This window comes from Ambystoma mexicanum, chromosome 6p (genome assembly GCF_040938575.1).
Source record: "Ambystoma mexicanum isolate Mex_15411 chromosome 6p, UKY_AmexF1_1, whole genome shotgun sequence".
Classification (NCBI taxonomy): domain Eukaryota; kingdom Metazoa; phylum Chordata; class Amphibia; order Caudata; family Ambystomatidae; genus Ambystoma; species Ambystoma mexicanum.
Window position 1 is genome coordinate 1082789710 of NC_090935.1, and position 22152 is coordinate 1082811861.

The 22152-nt window shown below is 47.1% G+C and overlaps 1 protein-coding gene across 1 annotated transcript in view; it reads right to left on the reverse strand.

Annotated features, from left to right (window-relative positions):
* Positions 1-22152, reverse strand: part of LRRC2 (leucine rich repeat containing 2) — a 1026596-nt gene that overhangs the window by 488230 nt on the left and 516214 nt on the right. The gene's annotated exons all lie outside the window — the stretch shown is intronic.

Below are 22152 nucleotides of genomic sequence, written 5' to 3' on the forward strand. Positions count from 1 at the left end.
ATTGCAGCTTGTAATTGCGTGTAAAATGGACGCCTTGGGGTACACAGAAAGTAGGGGATGGTGAAAATAATGTATATCTAGCATGTGCATTACTTTCTGTGTCCCCCACACCCTGGGTATGCCAAATCACCCCAACCTCTAACTAGGTGGTATTTTTTAAAATAGGAAGCATTTAAAATACTGCTTCTTTTAGTCATTAACACCATAGCTGTACCGGGCCTTAATCTGCGTAAATAATAAATAAACACATGACTTTAGACATGCGACATGGCATGCCTTTAGCAATGGGTTTATCTGCAACATGCATTTCCAATAAGGTCCTCTGAATATTATTGAACACGAGCCACACAGTATAAAGATACACGTTTCCTGCACATACATTGTAAGTAAACACTGCACTCAAAAGAGCCTTTATAATTATGCTTTGTAATGGACGGTGCTTAAAAAAGTTCAAATGAAATCGCACATATACAGAAGTAATGTAATGATTAATTGAGAATGCCAACCATAGGCTGGTGCTATAACCATTTGCAGTTTTGCAATGAGTATTTCCCGCGTCAGAGAATCCTTTAAAAGTAGGGTTAGTACTGCTCAGAGCTACTAGATGAACCAGGAAAGAAAACCTAAAAAAAAGTATACTGTTTTCTTCCACTACTGCATGCATTGACAAATCAACATAATGCTAAAGAAAATGGGATACGAGAATGTATCGCAGCTGCGTTGCGAGTCTGGCACGTGCACAATGGTCCAATAGAAGCTGCTGACCATGCACTCTTAGGCCGCCGATGCCTGTGTGACAAGAGTGCAGGGAGGGAAGGCACATGACCAAAGTTATGGGATATATGAAGACAAAAGCTGATTACTTTTCTTTTCTCACTTTGTCATGTTCGTTTTTGGCTGCATTATAATATGAGACAAAACCTAACATACTCTATTGTTTATGGACACACCACTACCATTCTGGGGTCATGTTTACCTTTGATATGTAAAGCTTGTGCAACTTTTGTAGGCTTTTCAAAAAACATTCTAGTTGTCCCTGCTCTCTTCCTTCACTGTCTTGCCATTTCATGTTGTTTCCTCAACTTGGGTAGGAATAACGATAGTCTCAGAACTTTTGAAATATCCACGGTGTGGTTGATTGTGGCTCTCCCTATGTGGGACATTACTCTTTGTAGTGCTCTTGAAGTATGTATGTGCTGTGACCACCTGGTGATTGATTGCATGCCTTGCACTAATCCAATGTCCCTGCCAGAGCTAAGCTAGGTTGCGTGCTGGTGTTTTTTAGGTCAGTGTGGGTGAGGTGGGCTTCCTCTTCTCCCACCTTGCCTGAGTCTGCAGCCCTCTTTGGCATGATCAGATGAGTTCTGCAAAAGGGTTCTGGTGTTCGAGTTAGCTGTGGATGCTGCTCCGTGCACTGCAACAATGGGTTCATGGCTTCCCTCCTAGATCGGTACGGCTTAGGCTGTGGTGCGTTCCCATGCATGATCGTGTGCCATACTACTGAGTGGAAATGATGTTACCAGTATGGCATCTGGATCAGATGGCAGCACTGGTACTTTAGGGAATTGTCTGCTTTCAGTGACCGCTGTGACTCCACTCTCCTCTGAAATGTGCTTGGAGTGAGGGGTGTCCTGGCTGCAGGGTTGTGGCTTGACTTCAGACATTGCCTTTTAGCAACAAATCCCTGGTGTGGCACTGATTCGCGATGGAAAGCAGTGAAAACAAACCAGTGTCCATTATGTTAACAGCAACAGCTCTCCAGTCAGCTAATAACAGTGGGTTCTCTTCTGAACATCTTAGACTGGTCTCGCTGATCCCCAATGTAATGAGGTGAGTAGTAACTCAGGTAGCTCATTGACGCTTGTTGGGGCACACTGTTAATTTATTCATTTTTAAAAAACTACAGAAATAGTACCAATTCCATGGGCAGCTTGCCAGGCCCTGTTCAGACCCTTTTCTTTGCAGATTGCCAACCTCCGCTACACCTCCCAGTCCTCTCACCTGCATTCCCTTGTAATAACAATCTACGTTCACAATAAACACCGCTCAGGGATGGTGAAATGCTGAGGCTCAAAACAAGGTCTCAGCACACTCTATGGAGGTAGATATATTTGCTCTCAAAGCTCTTCTCTGTGGAACTCTCTACCCCTGAACCTCTATCTCCCGCCCAGCCCTATGAACTGTGAACAAGCTTTCTTTAAATGCTCTTCTGTTTGAGGTAGCCTATGTTCACTTTTAACCTGGTACCCAGAACTGATGTACTAGTAATGAGGCCAAAACATCAAAAGTTCAGGAATGCTCCTTAAGGTCTCTTTGAACTCTACAGTTTATATTTCCTAACACATGTCTCTCAAGTTCTGTGTACCTACTATATAATGATGTTAAGTACTTTACAAAGCCAAAATAAAAAATAAAATTTGACAAATAAAAAATGCTCTGTTGTGTGAGACCTGTGTGTTTAACATCGGTGAAACCTGCGGAAATGCTCTTCTGCCTGAGATCACTGCAAGTGACGTTGGTATAACCTGATGGATAGTTCTGGTTTCTGTGACCTCACCTGCTAGATATGTGTAACCAATGGCATAGATCTGCTGCCTGAACCAGTTAGATGAATGTAACAGGATGAACGGATCTGCAGTCTAAGGCCAGAAGCTGCCACCTCTGTAAACTGATAGATAGCTCTGCTATATCATACATGCTTGTGCAAGATTAGTGTAACCTGAGGGGAAGCTCTGTTGTTACATATTCAGTTTCAGGCATGAGCCAGTATCTATACCTGTAGGGGGAGCTTTGCCACCTGAAACCAGTAAATGTAATATCATATTTATGTGAGGATAGCTTCGCTGTTTGAACCCTGTGCCTGTAACATCCCTACAACCAGAGAGATAGCATCCGTGATGGCCATGTCTGAAGCCTCAGGCTTTAAAACATCTTATGTTGTGTGACAGGTTGGTAGAATGACTGCCTCTCATGGTTTTCCAAGACCTGAGGTCCACCATAAAATACCTTTGAAGAGTTGCACACATATTTGTGGGTACAAACTAAACCATACCATGTCAGGGAGGTGATGAAACAATAAGGGTATGGATAGCAAGGTTGAATAGTAACTAAGGGTATCATTCTCACTGCTGCAGGTGTCTTGGAATAATGATGTCATTAAACTGAGAAACATCCCATATTAATCCAAAGGGGTCTGTAAAAGGAATTTCTAGTGCCTCAAATTCCCAAAATCAAGCAATGCAAACAAGGTGATGAGTGCAAAGCCAAACTATCCCAAATGTGCCTCTGAGTCCAAATGGAAAGGTAAAGTGTCAACCAAAAGGGGTTCCTCCACATGGAGGGTGTTATTGCTCCTTTAAATTGGGTGGAAAGAGACAACCTAATTCTTTAACCCAACTCTCCGGAAGTTGCAGGTATAGAGCCATAGTTCATGGATAGAGAGGTGTTTCTGGGGTCCTCTGCATGCTGCTTCCTTGTGGTTTTCCTTGGGATTACTTCTTTTAGGCTCAGCCAGGGTTTCTGCCAGACTGAGCCAAAGGTTGGAGCTTCTGGGTTGGTCTGGTACACCCTGGTGGGGTTTGGTCGAGAAGAATATCCCTACACTCACCTTCTACCCATTTTCCATCACCTTGTTCTTCTTTGGGCCCTATTCAATCAACACTCAACCTAGGCTTGCCTCCCTACTCCCTAGAAAGATGTTGCCATCTCGTTCCTTCACCTACCTTTATCCTTTCTTCTGAACCAATGTGGTCCTTCAGAACATCACCATCCAAACTACCTAAGGGGTGATTTCTTCTTCTATCCCATTCCTATGATGGTCTGACTCGTTCCCCCTCTCCAACTGCCGAGTTCCTTCATCTCCCTTCTGATAGTTTCTCTTCTCCTCTTGCCTACAATATTCTCTCCACTGATTATATCTCTCCTTCTCACTATGATTGTCTCTGCCCTCTTAAGCTCCTCCTTTCACCTTTTTTCACCAATCCTCTGCTCCCAGATCTTGGCTTGACTTATCTTCAAGAGAAATTCCCAATTTGATTTCCTTCACCTCTCTCCTCGGATAGTATCCCACATTCCGCTTCCTTCCAACATTGTTCTCTCTTCTGAAAGCAAATATATTCCTTCAAAACTCCCCTCTCCTTCAAATCTCCAACACTCTCTTTCAACTCAAATACAATTCTCCTTTTACAGATGGTATCTCCCACCTTCCATTTGCTTCTCTGACCCTCCTTCCTCTTTAAACTGATGGAACAACCCCCTTCAACACCACAGTATCCTTCCAGATAGTATGTCTCTCCTGCACAATAATTATCTGCTCCTCCTCTTTCCAGATGGTGCCGGTCATTTTCCGATGCAATCTGATACTCCCTGTCTCTGCTCCCAAACAATTCCTTTCTCTGCCTCCAATGAGCTAGGACCCCCCCCTCTGCACTACTGCTCACCCTCTGAATCCCAAAAGCCCTTGCTTCAAACTTAATCTCTCCTTACTCTCTGCACATGACCTCTCCATCTTAACCACACACCCGCCTCTCGTCCTTCCTTGTCTCCTCCTGTATGCTCTCCTCCATTAAGGACTCCAGGTCAGGGGTCTTCTATGATCTGTGCTCTCCTCCTGCCAGCTCTCCCAAAGGCTGACACTGGCTGCCTGGGAAGGGTGGACTTTAAAGCCTGGTACTTTCTCCACTTGGGTGGAGTCTAGAGATATTGGTTGCACCTCAGCTATGTGGGATGGGCCCGCTTGTGATTGGATGATGTTAGTCAGTCAACACTTGTTTAGTATGAGGGTATCCACAAAATAACAGTAACATCATGCTAATAAATATAATAATACATTATTGCACATACACAATTCAACAAAATAAGTCAAATTGGCACAAATAATAAACTATGAGACAGGACAATAAAACTGGCCAAACCTATACATATGAGCAATTGTAGTCATAAAATCACTCATATAACAGGATTCATCAATACTGTATAGACAGTATTAGTAAAATCAATAAGCACAAAAGAATCATTGTTCAGGCATCCAATATGGCCATCTTCCCCTTTATAATATAATGTTCAGCATGAAGATATATTTATGAAGAACAACAAACTCTAGGATCATTTGATAACAGAACATAAAGGTATGTGGTGTGTCATTGTCTAAAACCCAATATTTGGAGTTTCAGAACTAAATATTGTCTTCTTGGATAATCATCTGAGCTGCAAGAAGAATATGAGATTTACATTATTTTCCCAGTGATATCGTGTCCTAGCCACAAATTGTGGAGGAATCAGTACCCCAGCTTTACCTACTACTAAGTAAGGGCAATCTCATCTTAGTAGGATACTGTCTCTGCTATTCTGTACTAGTGGAAGATACACATTACACATATCTGGGGAAGGTGTGAAAAAAGCATGCTCTATAAGTAGTTTTCCTAATATCAGTCTTATAAAAAATATCTTCTTGATGATTCAGAAAAGCACACACAATCTATTACTTTGTTCTTGGGGTAATAAAAGTAACAACGTTATACAAGTGGAAATAGCCTAACTTCCCTAAAATGGATGGCACATGATTGACGAAACTATTTGTTTCCAATTATCATGACCAGCCGAATATTTCAAAATCTTATGTGCCAAAGTGGTGTCTCACTCCCCCAAATGACTACCCTCAGCAAGACTTAAGTCAATGATTTAGTATGGGAAATAATCATTAATTCTAATTCTGTGTACACTAATTCACTAGTTGTTGACTTATTGACCCATAGCAGTAGCTTCTGGAACATTACCTTAGTTGTATCCAGACTCCCAATGAGGAATAACCAAGGTGCCAGTCCCATAGCGTACCTTCACTATGCATTTCGTTAGACACACTTTAAGTGTTGGCTGAATTGTGTGCCTTCAGAAACCTAACAAAAAACTAGGCGTACATCTGTCAGCTTGATTACATAAGGAGGTTATTTTATTCACATAGTTGCTCCAATTAAAATGATCAGAAAAGTGTGATCCCAGATAATCAAACATATGAACATGTGTTTATTCTTCACCTTTGGCATAGACTCTATACCTTATAGCTCTGACAGTTGAATAGCAGTGGGGCCCTCAAACAACCCTTTTGCACCGCCTGGGATTTGAGGATGGAAGTGGTTAACACACCATTTGGTCCAAACAAATTAATATCATAGTATTTAAATAAAGTTGAACAATAAGATTTAATACATTTGGATCAAACCCCTCTCAGTTAAAATAGCTCAATGCTTACCCTATCAAAACCTTTGGATAAATCACAAAAGGCTGGATGGACTGCGCCTCCACTAGCTTTCCTGGTTTTCCCCATTAAAATGAAAGATTAATGCACTGATCTACTCTTCCCAATAATGGAAGACAATCCAGTTAAGAGTCATCTAGTTATTACTGCTCTCCCAAAAATCTTCAAAGAGATATCTTTTTCGAGCAATATGCCTATAATATTTGGGTTGGTCGCTATGTCCCTTTTTTTAAAAACCAGGACCAAAAACATTTGTCAGCCAGATCACAGGAAGTACTCTTGATTATGCTATTGCCCTGAACATATTAAGAAGAAAAGTTTCACAAATAGCTGGGGTAGAGCTATAGAGGTCCCCTTGTACAGGTGTGATTCACAAGGCCTATTGATGATCTAAAGAGCTTATAACATTTTTAATTTCTCCACGCCTGAGTTCAACCTCAAACATTAAGGGACGTGAAATGGCAACATGATCTGGTCCAAGCTTGTTCTCCATAAACTCCCTTTAATTATTCCCCTTGAGATATGTCCAATTGCAACATGCTCAGCTGGAATATCCATTGATCCATTAGCAAATTTTCTCCAGAACTTCCTCGTATGCCTACTAGGACAATAATGACTAATCTCTTTCCAGTTGGTCCTTTTGGCCTGAGCCTTGGTCCTCGCAATGTTGCCTTTATATTCTCAACTTTATTCTCAACTTCAATTACACCAATAAATTGCTTTTTGGGTCCTTACAGTCTCTATTAGACCAGCTTTTCAAACATGCGGGTCTAAGAGTTATTACCTTGGTGGTCAGTACTGATTCAATTACTTGATTTAAACAATCAGAATAAGCAACAAGATCTCTAGTGTCCAAACAACAACCAAGGTGCGAAGAACTAAGAGAGACAACCTCTAAGTTACCTCTTGATGCTACAACCATGTCCCACTTAAGCCTTAGCCTGTTGTTAATTGCAGTCAGTTTGCGTAAGGACAAATACAATGACTTCTTTATATCCTTCTCCATGGATACAAATACATTTAGTGGGGAATGGTTGCTTTCTGTTCTCATAATGACCCGGGCATCACCTACCCTCCACCAATCACAATTTCTTACAATAAAGTGGATAATGTCTTTACGTTCTGTGAACTGTAAGGAGGTGGGCCTGAACTTAAATAAATAATGTAGTACAATATAGTACTGTGTTTAAGGGCACATTCTCTGCAACATTTTCTGACAATCCTATTGACTTTCAAGATATTCTGCTCATTGCTAATTTTCTCCTAAATTCATTGGCTTATTGCACAGCTTTTTTCTGCCAGCAATATTAATATGAACCAGTATTTCAACAATAAATGTTTCTGGGGACATTGTTTTTCAGGGTATAACTAATTTTTGACATCATATACACAGACATTTGGTCAACAAGCATTGGCAATGCCAATAGTTTGGGATTTTGTGTAGGCGTGGGAAAGACACTTGCAAGGCACAGCTATAGTGGTATTACCCAGCATTGATGGTAGCAGGTGCACATTGATGGTAGAAGGTGCAAAATGCTGTGACTACACACAAGTCAAAACTGTTGGCTTTGCCAATGCTTTTATTTTTTATTTTTTATTTTATTGTTTATAGCACAAACCTGGCCTGTAGGCAGCGGAGCGCTTTACAGAGTTCAGGAAAAGCCGGAGGATAGCATTGAGCTAACATTTTTAACAGTAACGCAGTACTCTGGGGGTATTTCTCAGGGTTTCTGTCCTGGGGGTTGAATAGATGAAAGTGTCATGTCTTCATGATTTTGTGGAACTGCGTGATGGAAGAGGCAGTACAAGCCTCCAGGGGGAGTGAGTTCCAGACGGATGGGCCATAACAGGAGAAGGACGGCTTTCTTGTCCTTTCCTTACGAGTAAGCGTGGACACTAACATTTTGATGATCGAGCTACGCATGCGGGAACCTCCTGAGGTACGGAGTTTGGCTGTCAGGTAAGACGGGGTTGCTTTGGAGACCGCTTTGTATGTGATGCACGTGGTTTTAAAGAGAATCCTTGCAGGGAGGGGGAGCAAGTGGAGAACACGTAGGATGGGGTGATAACGTCGAATCTGCAGGTGCCCATGATAAGACGGGCTGTGCTGTGGTGGGCAGCTTTTAGGGGAGCCAGGTGGTCGATTCTGGCTAGAAATTGATTGACTACATCCTTTTCAATGAGTTTCCCTAAGAAAGGGAGGCTTGTGATGGGTCTGTACTTTGCTAGGTCGTCAGGAGCGAGTGAGGGCTTTTTCAAGAGGAGGCAAATCAGCCCTGTTTTTGGAGAGTGCGGGAAGGAGCCTCCAGCAAGGAGTGTTTTGAGGGCACTGCTTTGGAACTGTTTGATGATGGAGGCTGGGAGGAGATTGTCTAAGTAGGGTGTGGGTTTGAGGGATGCAAGTGTGTCAGAGAAGTCCTTAATGGTGAGAGGGGTGAAGTCTGACCAAGGGGGGAGTTTGTGGTGCAGGGTGGGGGTGGCTCCTTGGAGGCCTTTGCAGAGTCAATAATGTCCCTGATTTTGGCAATTTGTTTAGAAAGAAGCTGTTAATGCTATTGCATTTCTCCTGCAAAGCTGGGAACTCGGGGTCCAGGGTAGGTGTGGCACAGTGTCTAACAATATCGAAGAGGGTTCTGCTCCTGTTAGGGGCACCCTCAATTGCGGTGGCATAATTATTATAATAAGCTGATTTTGTGTCAGTAATCAGCTATTTTCGCAAGGTGATTTGAGTGAGGAGAGATCCTCCGGATGCCAGTGTTTATGCCACTATTTTTCTACCAGCCTGATTGCCCTTTTATCGGCCCTCAGGTCAACAGTGTAACAAGGGGCGGATGGTCTGGACATCATCTCTGTGGTTTATAGCTGGGCTGGGTGTGGTAGTTATCCAGGTAAGTGGTGACAAGAGAAAAAGCTTCAAGGCGGTCGGAAGCATGTCCGGTGGAGGGGACAGTGGCCAGAGCTGGCTCAAGGAGGTCCACAGGCAAGTGTTTGAAGGAGAGCTGGGTGATCTGAGTGCATTTAACCTGTCCCTTATGGGGCTGTTTGTAGAGTTGCAGGGTCCGATGGATTGCCAGGTGGTCTGAATAATTGAGTGGGATGGGGTTGGCACAAGAGTGAAGAGCTTGAGGGGTGAAGATGAAGTTGAGTGTGTGCCCTCCTGTGTGGGTTGAAGAGAGGAGGATTTGTTGGAGTTTCCACAAGTCATCTAGTACATAGAGTGGGTTGCATAGGTGTTTAGAGGGTGTCCCCGGGATGTAGATGTACCTGAGGTGGATGTTGCTGGCTTGTGCAATTGATACTGAAGAGATGAGGTTGGTGAGGTCCTCTATAAATGACCCGTTCCCTTGAGGCTGGCGGTATATGAGATGGAATGTGATTAAGTCCTTGTGGGACACAGTGAATCGACATGACAATGATTTGAATGGGGAGGGTGGATGGCGGGACTGTGCGGGGCCAGTCTGATTTATGGATGAGAGCGACCCGGCCACCTGTCTTTCTTTGCCGGTCAGTATGTTGAATACATATCCAGGTGGAAGGAGAATGTTGAGCATGTTCTGGGAGGAGGGGGTGCACCACCTTTGCATGATGAAAATTGAATCAAGGTTACTCTCTGTGATTAGATCAACGATGTCAGCGGCATGTGCTACAACCGACCGGGCATTTACCAGAATGATGGGCCGTGAGCGCATGATGTGAGGGTGTTGTTGTGGGAGGCGCTGCACTGTGATGAGGGTGGCTATGGTAGCCACTTGTAGTTGCCTAGTGCGCATTGGATCACAGGCCTTGGAGATCGTGGGGATAGGCTGCAGACAGACGAGACACATGGTGATGTCTATTGGAGGATTTGAGGGGCAGCATGGTTGACCCTGGGCCCTGCCAGGAGCTAACAGGCACAGACAGACAATGTGCTTGTCCTCGTATGTCCTTAGCCGAGGATGCCTGCTGCTGAAGACATCTAGATGAGACTGAGGCTGCAGAAGGGAGCCTAGGGCGCAAAGGCTGGAAGGCTTGCTTAAGTAGGAAAAAGAGCGCACTTTTCCCAGCTACAAAGAAGGAGGCTTGAAGGCCTGCTTAGGTAGGAACAAGAGCAGGAAAAAGAGCAGTAAAGCCAGAAGCTTAACTGTGATTGACAGATTGGATGAGACCTAATCCCCTTGCCCCAGCTGCAAGTAAGGGGGCTGGAAGGCATGCTTAAGTAGGAAAAAGAGCTGAAAAAGTTGAGAGAAGACCTAATACCCTTGTCCCAGCTGCAAAGAAGGAGGCTGGAAGGTACGAACAAGAGTGGACAAAAGAGCGGCAAAACCAGAAGCTTACCAGTGATTGACAGGTGGGATGAGAACAAATCATCTTGCCCCAGCTGCAAAGAAGGAGGATGTAATGCCATCTTAAGTAGGAAAAAGAATGGGAAAAAGAGTAACAAAACCAGAAGCTTATCAGTGATTGACAGGTGGGAGAAGACCTAATCCCCTTACCCCAGCTGTCATGGTTGTTTTTAACAGGACTTCATTAAAGGAAACAAATTGTGCTTATAAATAGGGTGGCTGAAGACAGAACTGGTAAGAATTTTTTCTTACACCAGTAGCGGGTCTAAATCTCCAGTTAAGTAATTAAATCTCAGAAGACTGCTTTGATAAAACACTGGCAGGCACTTTGAGTTTAACGTTTGATGGTAAGGCTTGATTAAAGTGAGCTCAAAGAGTTCCCATGAGGAGGTGTTTTGTGCGGAGAGGGGAAACATGGGTGGGAATGTCCATAGGGATTAGCATGGCAAGGGGCAGTTAATGGGGGGGCAAAGAACCAAACAACACCTGCAGGCTGTGTGTCCGTGCTTTTATGCCATTTCCCCCTATCTGTACTCTAATGCAATAGTTTTGGCTTATAGGTGTCACAAGCAAAACCGAATAGCCCAAATAAAATAAATGGGCAATTAAATATTGATTAAATGTTAATGTTTGTGGCAGAGACAGTTGCCCTGAACACTATTGGTAACATTTGGGTGAACATTTTTTATAACATCTTTAAAAGGATGCATTGTCATTAAACCGGTCAAGCATTTAAATATATACACAGCAAAGCTGTATCTCAATCACTGTGCTCTTTCATTGACAGGGAAGGTTTGAAAATGCATCAGAAGTTTTCCAACATGCAAATTATGACTTTCAAACATCAGTGTGCCTACCGTAAAGAACAAGTGATACTAGGTTTAAGTTAGAAAGGTGTTCATAATATCATGCCTCCTATTTATTTTACTTATTTACTGAACCTGCGTATAGCACCTATAGAGCAGAGAATGTTTCCAGGCGCCCCAAGAGAAAAGAGGGAGGGGGGACATAGGAGAAAACAACAGTAACAGTCCTACTAGGCCCTGTGAGATTCTGATAGTGCAAGTGCAGTATCAAGAAGTGCAGAGGAAGCGGCCAGGTCAGGGGATGCGATGGGATAGGGAGAGGGAGGAGGGAGGAGGGGAGCTAGTGCTGGAGAGATGTGGCCCATGGGTGCTGGGCAAGTGCTAGGGGTGCCCAGGTGGGCTAGTGCCAGGGGAATCCAGGTGTAGGGTGAGAGGAGGAGGACCAGCCTGGCAGTCTAATCAGGGAAGGGAGCCCGATGGGCAAGTGCTGGTGGGAAGGGATGAGCAGGGGAGACTGGATGAAGGCTGGCCTGACCTCAGCAAGACTCATAAAGGTCACAGGCATCCAGTCGTAGTGGCAGGTGGAGACTAGCAGGGGAGGAGGAGAGAGGAGGTTCTGGAACTTAAGGAGATGTGGCTCAAGACAGAGAGGGGCAGGGAGGCTGTTCCAGAGGGTGGATCATGCCAAAGAGAAAGATCGACCCCCCCCACTCTCTGCTTGGAGAAACGTCTGATCTGCAGAGAGTTGGAGCTAGAGGACCGAAGGACTCTAGCATTGAGGTATTTAGAGAGAGAGATTTGAATGTAGCAAGGTACCAGGACCCAGAAAGCCTTGTGGATGAGGCAGATGTTCTTGAATTTGATTCTTGCAACCACAGGGAGCCAGTGGAGAGATTTTAGGGCTGGAGAGATAAAGCCAAGGATTAGTCTTGCAGTCCTATTGTGGATTAGTTGAAGAGGGCAGAGAGAGGCAAGAGGCAGATTAAGGAAGAGGCTGTTGCAATACTCAAGCCTTGAGAGAACCAGAGCTCTAGAGACATTGCGTTTCTGAGCAAAGGTGAGGCAAGAGAGAATGCCTCTGAGGAGGTGAAGCTGACAGTGGGCCTTTTTGGCAAGGTCAGAGATATGAGGTGAGAAGGAGGGAGAGGATTTGAAGTTGAAACCCAAGTTCTATCCAAACACAAGGGTGGGGGAGGGGGCCCAAGGAGGTTGGCCAGAGTGTAGGTCGGAAAGAGGGAGCAGGGTTCCCAATGAGAAGGATCTCAGTCTTACTGGCATTAAGGCAGAGATCATTTGCAGCATACCATGCCTGAAAAGCAGTCAGACAGTCGGGAATGAGAGAGGAGGGAGAGGAGGAAGAGGAGGGAAGCTTAAAGGAAAGCTGTGTGTCATCAGCATAACACTGGAAATGAGGAGAGAAGGAGCAGATCAAGTAGGCTAGGGGGGCAAGGTATATGTTGAAAGGCCACAGCAAGAGGATAGAGCCCTAACGGATGCCACAGGTTGAGAGTGAGGTAGAGGAGAGAAAGGGACTCAGTTGAATTTGTGAGGGCCGATTCTAGAGGAAATAGGTTTACCAATACATTGCTCAGTCTGTGTTGCCCAGGGTATCACACAGCCTATTTATGAGGATGGAATGATTGACTCTGTCGAAGGCGGAGGACAGACTGAGGAGAATAAGGGAGGGAGGGTTGGAGTGAAGATTTGAGAGCAGGTCATCACAGGTTTTATGGAGAGCAGTTTCTGTGCCTCTGGCTGCTCTGAAGCCATGCCAACAGATTCAGTGTGATGATTTAGTTGGGAGATTAACAATTTCTAAATGAGTTTGCCCAGGAAGGTGATAGTGTTGGATAGGGTGGTAGTTAAATGGGCAGGAAGTGTACACAGACATCTTTTTTAGGAGTATGTACACAAGGGACTGCTTGAGGGATGATGGGAAGGAGCCAGTGGCAAAGGAGTGGTTACAGAAATCAGCCAAGGACGGAGAAACAGAGGCAATTTTGTACTTGATAGTTCTAGAGGAGCAGGGAAGTACCTGTTTGGATGAGACTTTCATATCTCGTCTGGTGCAGTTTGTGAGAAGGTGGAGAATAGAGAGAAAGGTGCGAGGGCAGCCGGGGGAGGCCTGCATCCAGGCTGGGGATGGAGGGGCATGGAGGAGAGAGAGAACAGGACATCATGAGTCTTGGTTGTGAAATGGGGCACCAAAGCCATGGAGAGGGCCTGAGATGGTAGAGGAGAAGTGGAGACTTTGGTAGTATTGGCAAGTTCCTTGCAGATATTGAAAGTTCAGCCGTGTTGTTTGTGGATTCAGAGATGTGGGATTAGATATGGGCCCATTTCTTGGAATTGATATTCTGTTATGCCTTTGGAGCAGGCGACAGGCCAGTTTGTCAGAGGATTTGCTAGAAGCCAGATACTTCTGTTCCGCAACTTTGCACTTGTGTTTCAACAGGGCAGAATCATACCAACTAGTGTACTTGGAATCTGGCTTCATATGGATCCTGATAGCAGGCGCAAGAATGTCAAGGGTGTTGGAGATGGAAAGATGAAGGTTAGCAAGAGCTGAGTCAGTGTGAGAGTAAGTAGTAGGAGGGGGCGTGAAGGAGGCGACAAAAGCAGCTACTGACACTCACTTCATTGGTCGAATGACAGAGAAGAAGATGAGCAGTGCACACAGAGGCTTAGACGGGGGGAAGGATGGTGAGTGATGAGTGAGTGGCAGAGGTTGCGAAAAGTAGAGTGTGTGCATCAGGAGAATCCAGGCAGATATTGAAGTCTACAAGGAGGAGAAGCTTAGAGGAAGAGCTCAGAAGAGAGGAGGCAAGGTCCGCCCAGTCAGAGAGGAAGGGGAAGATAGGCCCAGGAAGCCTGTAGATTGTAGCAAGGGTAAGGAAGAGGGTTGGAGAGACGCAAAACTTTCAGACAAGACATTCAAAGGAGGAGTAGGATTGAGTGGGTATGATGGACACAGGGACCCATTCAGTGTAGGCAAGAACCACTAGACCAATTAGAACTGGGCTAGGAGAGGATCTTGTATCCCTCAGGAACGAGAGTGTCAAAATAAGTGACAGAGCTGGCATTTAACCACATTTCAGTGAGAGCGAGGACATTGAGGTAAAAGTCTTCAAAGATGTGACAGTTATCAGAGGAATGTTTGACAGCAGAGCGAGAATTAAGAGTAGCTAGGTGAAGCTGATTTCTACCTTTAACTGTTTTCCAAGGCAGGGTACAGGTGCGGGGTACACCGGTTGGTGGGGGTGATGAGGCCAAAGGGGTGGCAGCTGGAGGAGTGGCAGGAGTAGGGAGGAAGCTAATGAGAGATAAAATAAGCCTGTCAAGAAGGAGAAGGTTGGGCTGAGAGCCCTAGACCATGATAGTGCCATTTTGGTAGCTATTAATGATGCACCTAGAAGATAGGAAGTGTGCCAAGAGACCTTCCCACCTGGTTCTACCATTAATGGGCGAGGAAGAAAAAGGGGAATGGATAGAGACCATATGGGGAGCCCATAGGTCAGAAGATGGGACAGTAAAGAGGATGTTGGTAATAGTCTCCTGGATGAAGAATTGACATAAGTATCATCAATGGACAATCCTGGATTGGAGGCCAGGAGTGCTTTCTTAAACGTTTTCCTTTCAGGCATCGGGATAGGGGTAAGAAAGGTGATAGAGTGGCAGTTAGAGTAGAATGGAGAGATAGAGAACACCAGAGTTGCAAGGGGGGATAGGGAGCAGATGAAGGAACTGCAAAATGCACAAGGAACTCACCAGGCAGCCTAGCAGCAAATCAAGTCACAACAAGTCAAATACAGCAGATGAGACGGTAGGAAACAAGGTACCAGGGATAGGACCTAAGTAACAAGATGCAGCAGGAAGCATGAACAATTCAGCATTCGGGCGTGGAGGCAAAGCAACCAAGAATGAAACAGGGTCCAAGAATGAAACAGGGTAGAGGTACAAGGCATAGCAAATTGAAATGACTGAATTACAGATAACTGTCATTAGAATTTCACAGTTAGAGAAAAACAGGATTAGAAGATCCAAAATACAGTGAAAGATCCACCATAAAGTAAAAGCAGATTCAAAATACCCAATGCACCAATAGTTTTATGGTGCGTGAAGTACACAAACATTAAATATATGCTTAGAGGAGATAGTGATCTTGCAGGTACCAAGGGGACTGGTGATATGGTGTGCTGGAGTGCACAAATGGCTGTCTAGGACTCTTTATAGTGGCTGTGAGACAGCTGTTAAATGTTTTGAAGTTCTAAAAAAGCAGATGTGGAGGGATGGGTGGAAGACATAACACAATTGGTAAAGTACGAGAAAATGATGTTTAAAGGGTGTTGAAAGCATTACAAATACTTTAGTATCAGGGCTGCTTTCATGCCTTGTCCCCACACCAACGCCATCATCATCAGGATTGTGCAGTTTTCCTTAGCCTATTGTTGGTCCCTTTGTTTGTCTGGTGTGGTGTTTGTTGATCATGGTTCCTCATGGTGTAGTCATTGGGCCTCATTACGACCCGGGCGGAAAGTACCGGTCATTACCGGCATGGCGCAAGTACCGTGTCCGTGCTGGCAATAAACCGCTAAAAGCTGCGTATTACAAGTACGCGGGCACGAGCTTTGCGCCATGCCGGTAATGACCCCACCGCCATGCCATAAAAGGGCGAAAAATCCCCCTTTCCAGCATCGTACGTAGTGCAAATAGCTACTCTGGCATCCAAGCCATGGGCATTAGCAGTGACCGCTAATAGCGGTCACCTCTAATAGCGGTAACCTCTATTAGCGGTCACCACTAATAAGCGGAACCGGAAGTAGCGTCATCGCACAGGAACGGGAAAAGAGCACGGCGGCCATCTTTGAAAACACAATCCATTGCCATCCAGCCATCTGACCCCCAGAACTCTGCCACACCTCCAACACTACCTGCTGCATCTCACCATGCCGAAAGCTGTTAAAAAAACCACAGATCGCATGAGCAAGGAGCGCTTCTCCTGAGAGGAGTTGACCATGCTGGCGGATGACACTGCAGGAACATGCCGATGTGTTTTCCTCCGACATGTCAAGCGCTGGGATGAACTGCATTTACGCGTGCGGAGCATCCTCTCCGCCAACCGCAACCTGGGGATGGCGACAGGCGGAGGTGCGGAGTCCCCCATCAAGTTGCAACGATGGGAAGAGATATGCGCCAGCACCATAGGGACGGAGGCAATTGAGGGCGTGGGAGACATGGAGCGAGGAGCCCTGTCATCAGCCGATGCAGATAGGTGTCCCAAATGAAACAATGCTAACACCACCACGATGATGTCCACCTGAACTGACAGTGCAATGATGTAGAAAAGGGTCCACCAGACATATATGTACATGACTGCCTACAGGCAGTGCACAGCATCATCTTGTCCACATGCATAATGCACCCCATATGTGTTTCAACCCAGACGCCTCCATGCATCACCCACCCAAAAACCAAGCAACCCATATGTCACTCCCCCAATGTCAATCATCTGCCATTCCATATGAATGCAGCCATCCCAATGCATGCCCCATGCATGTAGACCCATCACTAACCCTCTCCCTCTATTGGTCCCCCACAGGCACGCATTCAGACAGCGGTGATGAGGACACCAGGGAGGAAGATGCCATACCAAAAAAGAAGGCCAGGGGCGAGGAGGGAGAACACCGCCCCTCAACTTCAAGGGGAAGAGGCCAACCTGCACCACTGCGGAAGGCCAAGAAAACCCCAGAGGCCACAGCACCAATGTGCACTACTGCCCCCACAACAGCACCCACACCAGCCACCATCACCCAGGAGGCAGTGGCAGTGGCAGTAGGCACAGCATCGGCTGCCAGCAGCACAGTGGGTGAGACAGCTGCCACAGCAGCCGTATCAGACGATGAGGCAGACGTTCAGCTGCATGGCGCACCACCTGCCACAGGCCACCTGCACTCACCACAACTATCCCCATGCAGCTTGCAGAACAGCAGCATGCACGGGCTATCACCTGGTGATTCATGGCCCGCAAGTGCCAGCCCCACGCCAACTGTGCATGATGAACAAAGCATGGTGGAAACCCCTCACACATCCACCCCAGTTCCAACCAGCCAAGAGGGGATCAGGGCAATTCAGAGGCACCAGGAGGAGCTCACAGGGCTGTTGACGCAGCATATAATGGAATGTGGCCGGTCAAGGGATGACATTACGGAATGTGCTGCATCCCTGAAAACAGCAATCGAGACCACCTCGAAGGACATTTGCGCCGAATTGGCAGCAGTGCGGCATGTCCTCTCCGAAATGGTGGCAGCAATGCAGGCCATGCATCCATCACAGTTGCCAGAACAACCTGGGACATCTTCAAATGCAAGTTCAACCAGGACCAGCCCCGTGCGTAGGTCTGCCCGGAACCTGCGCAGATCGGACAGGGGTGCACCTGGTGCTGGAGGAGGGGGAGGGCTGTAGGTACAGCCAGGCATACTGGTGCCATGTGGACTAGTGTTGCACGCTACTGCACACCATGTGTGGAGAAGTCAAGGGGGGAGCGGGAGGGGGAGAGGGTGTGTGGGGGATTTGAGGGGGGACAGGGTGTGTGTGGGGGAGTTGAGGGGGAAGGGGGAGAGAGTGTGTGGGGAAGTTGAGGGGGGAGGGGGAGAGGGTGTGTGGGGTGGAGGGCTTGTGCACTTTGTTATATTACTTTAATACACCTGTTGGGAAATCATAATTCACATGTGCGGACATTGCTTATTGTGTATGTGTGCTTTATTGGTGAACAGTCTACAGTGTCCATGTCCCTGACACACCAAGTGCCCTGAGTGCCACCTCCATGTCACTCCCCGTCCATGTGTGCTAGAAATATTGGTTGATCAGAGTCTGGCGCACGGCACGTCCCTCCTGTGCGTCAGGTGGTTGCAGATCAGCATCAGGGTGCATAGGCACATTCCGTCTAATGCACATATTGGGCCTCATTATGACCCGGGCAGTAAGGGATTACTGGTACCGGCCAGGGCACTGGTGCCGGTAATCCCGTACCGCCCAATTATGAGGTCCCTTTGCGGGTCCCTACCATAACGGCTGGTTTTCCAGCCGTTAAGGAAGGGACCCGCAAAGGGACCTTGGAGGTAATTACGGTACTGCAATTTGCGGTGCCGTAATTACCGCCTTCCCCATTCCCATTGAGCCCTATGGGGGCAAGAATGGGAATGGGGAAGGGCCAATGGTGAATGGGGAATTACCGCCCCGCCAACCTTGGAATGGGGCAGTAATTCCGCCATTCACCGTGGCGGAATCCGGCGTCAACCATGGCGCTAAAAGCGCCATGGTTAACGCCAGGGTCGTAATGAGGCCCATTGTGTAGCATAACACATACCATGACGATCTGGCCACCTTCTCATGGCAGTACAGGAGTGCACCAGCAGACCTGTTGAGGCAGCGAAACCGTGCGTTCAAGAGGCCAAATGTCTGCTCAATCAACACACGGGTACGTGTATGCGCACGATTTTAGTCCTCCTCGTGCCTGTTCTGTGGGTTCCGGACTGGGGTAAGGAGCCACCTCTTCAGGGGATAGCCTGCATCACCTGCATGTGGGCAACAATGTATATGTGTAAGTCATCACACCATATGGGACCTGTATCAATGACACCATAGCATGCATTTATTTCCTGATTGCAACCACATTTCTATGCATGAATTGATACACACGATGTGATTGCTATGTGTGTATTCCACTTATGGACAGGTGTGCGTGCCATCGTCTAGTGGGCGCAGGGGGTCCTGTTCCTTGTGAGTGCTCATGCACTGTGTTCGGCCACGCCGGTTGTTACCAGGATCTGGCTGATGTGCAGTCATTTGTATGCTTTCATCCTGTCACCGTTGATGGCAGCCTCATGATGATTTCACTATGCACAACAAATGGTGAGATGCAGTTTTGTTGCACCTCTGTGTCAGTGTAACGGTGTATTAATGTATTTGACCCACATGTAACTCCTTTGTACGCAGTAACGGAGGACGGTCCTTTCTGTTGATGGTTTGTGGTGCTGTGTATTGGCCATACCAATTGCTTGTAGCTGCATTGTATTGCGGGGGATACGGTCTGATTGACTACAGTGCACATGTAGATGGCTATGGAATGGTTGTGACACTGCATCATTCACATGGTAGGGCTGCATACATCATGCATTATGTGGTCAGGTATCAGGTCCGGTCTGGCCTGCTTTGGGGTATGAGCATGGTCCATTCTCTCAGGCACTCGCAGCCAGGTGAAGTATGCATCTCTCCCCCCCCATCTCAGCCAGGTGAAGTATGCATCTCTCCCCCCATCTTAGCCAGGTGAAGTATGCATCTCCCCCCCCATCTCAGCCAGGTGAAGTATGCATCTCCCCCCCCCATCTCAGCCAGGTGAAGTATTCATCCCTCCCCCATCTCAGCCAGGTGAAGTATGCATCTCTCCCCACCCCCCCATCTCAGCCAGGTGAAGTATGCATCTCTCCCCCATCTCAGCCAGGTGAAGTATGCATCTCCCCCCCATCTCAGCCAGGTGAAGTATGCACATCTCCTCCCCCATCTCAGCCAGGTGAAGTATGCATCTCCCCCGCCCCATCTCAGCCAGGTGAAGTATGCATCTCCCCCCCCATATCAGCCAGGTGAAGTATGCACATCTCCTCCCCCATCTCAGCCAGGTGAAGTATGCATCTCCCCCGCCCCATCTCAGCCAGGTGAAGTATGCATCCCCCCCCCATATCAGCCAGGTGAAGTATGCATCTCCCCTCCAATCACCTACACACATCGCATTTCCATGAGCCTAACATGCAACTCACCAAGAAGCCAGGATCTCTGCCCTGCATGTCGCTCCATGTAGCATGGTATCGTGGAGTTCCGCAGGACCATTGAATCATGGGTTGATCCGGGGAATCGGGCACAACAATGTGTGATGATCTTGTTTGAGTCACATACCATTTGCACGTTGATGGAGTGCTATAATTTACGGTTGGGGTACACTACCTCCATGGCATGTGGGACCACCAATTCCACATGGGTGCAGTCGATGGCGCCAATGCAACCAGGGATGCCGGCCAGTGAATGAAAACCAACTTTGGTGTTTGAGATCTCCTGGGCAGTCCGTGGTATGTAAATGTGGTCGTTTGTGTGCTTCAGGAGGGCATCAAGCACTTGGTTCAGCATATGTGATAATAATGGTTGTGATATGCCATGCATGTGCCCCACTGTGTGCTGGAAGGTGCCTGTGGCCAGGAAATGGAGCACAGACACTACCTTCAATAGGGGTGGGATGGCAGTGCGTGTTTCAATCAGGCTGACAATGTCATCATGTATCATGTCCACAATGGTGGTGATGGTGTCCCGGTCCAGACGGTACAGGGTGTGGATCTGCTCAGGGGATAGGTTGTATGGACTGTCTCTGATGCGAGGGATTGGGGGCTGCCTGCGTGGTGCCACTGGCTGCACTGGTGTTGCATGCTGGGCCTGCCTAACCCTCATTCTCCTCCTGCGTCTCCTCTGTGCTGCCTGTTGTTGTTGTTGTAGTTGTAGCTGGAGTTCCACTGCAATCATGTCCTCCAGCCCCAGCATTGCTAGTAGTATGGGAATCATTTTGGTGTGTGACTGGGTGTGGGAAGGGGTGGGGTGTGGTCCTTTTGTGCGGCCCAGTCTATATTTCCTTCACCTGTGCTGATTGTGTGCACCTGTGGCAGTTGGGAACACTGCACATGGCCGTTTACGGGTGGTCCGCGATGCCGGTATTTGCTCCATGCCGGTAAGGTACTTTTTGGCCTTCAGTGGGCCGTTATTTGCACCATGCCGGTATTGCCGACATGGAGGGTTGTGTGCCCGCGCCTATGCCGCTATTAGAGGCACCGTTAATTACAGTGGTGCTAATAGCGGATTGGCTGGTCATGATCATCCGGAGTGGTAAGCGATGCCGGTAATCCTTTACCGGCATCGTTGTTCCCTTACCGCCCGGGTCGTAATGAGGCCCATTGTGTGTGGACACCACTGACAATGACCATTGTTCATGCAAATATCTAGGTTTGGGTCGGGCTTGGCATAGTACTGTTTGGGTATTCATGCAGGTAGAATCATTGCCCATCATGCTTGGCTATGGTCAAAAGAATGTAATAGTATGTATCGTTTGCAGTTCATAGAAGTCTTTTGTTGATGCTATGCTTATAATCCACTTCTTGACACCCTTGGCATCTCAGGCCTGGCACTTGCCTGGTTGACCTCATTCCTCTCCGACTGACCTTCCCTGGTTCAACTGATCCCTTTTCTCTCCCCCATCACATGTTCCACCTGTGACATCCCTCAAGGCTTTATCCTCCTGCCATGGCTCTTCAACATCTACCATGCCCCTCAGGTCCACCTGATCTCCTACTTCTCTCCTCAGCTCCGGTGTTATGCTGACAACACACTGCTCTCCTTCAAGCTTCCATCTACTGCCTCCTCTTCCTCCTCTCTCATCCCTGACTGCTATTCAGTATTGTGTGCTGCCAATGATCTCTGCCTTAATGCCAGTAAGACTGAGATCCTTCTCACTGTGACGCCAGCTCCATCCTTCCCTCCTACCCTCTAGCCGCCCTCCTTGGATCCCCTCACCTCACCCTCTTGTGAGGCAGAAAATGATGGTGTCATTTTTGACTCCTCTCTCTCTTTCTCTCCTCACAATACAGACCTTGCCAAGAAGGCCCACTATCAGCTGCACCACCTCATAGGCATTCACCCTTTCATCACCTTCCCCCAGAAACTCAATATCTCCAGAGGA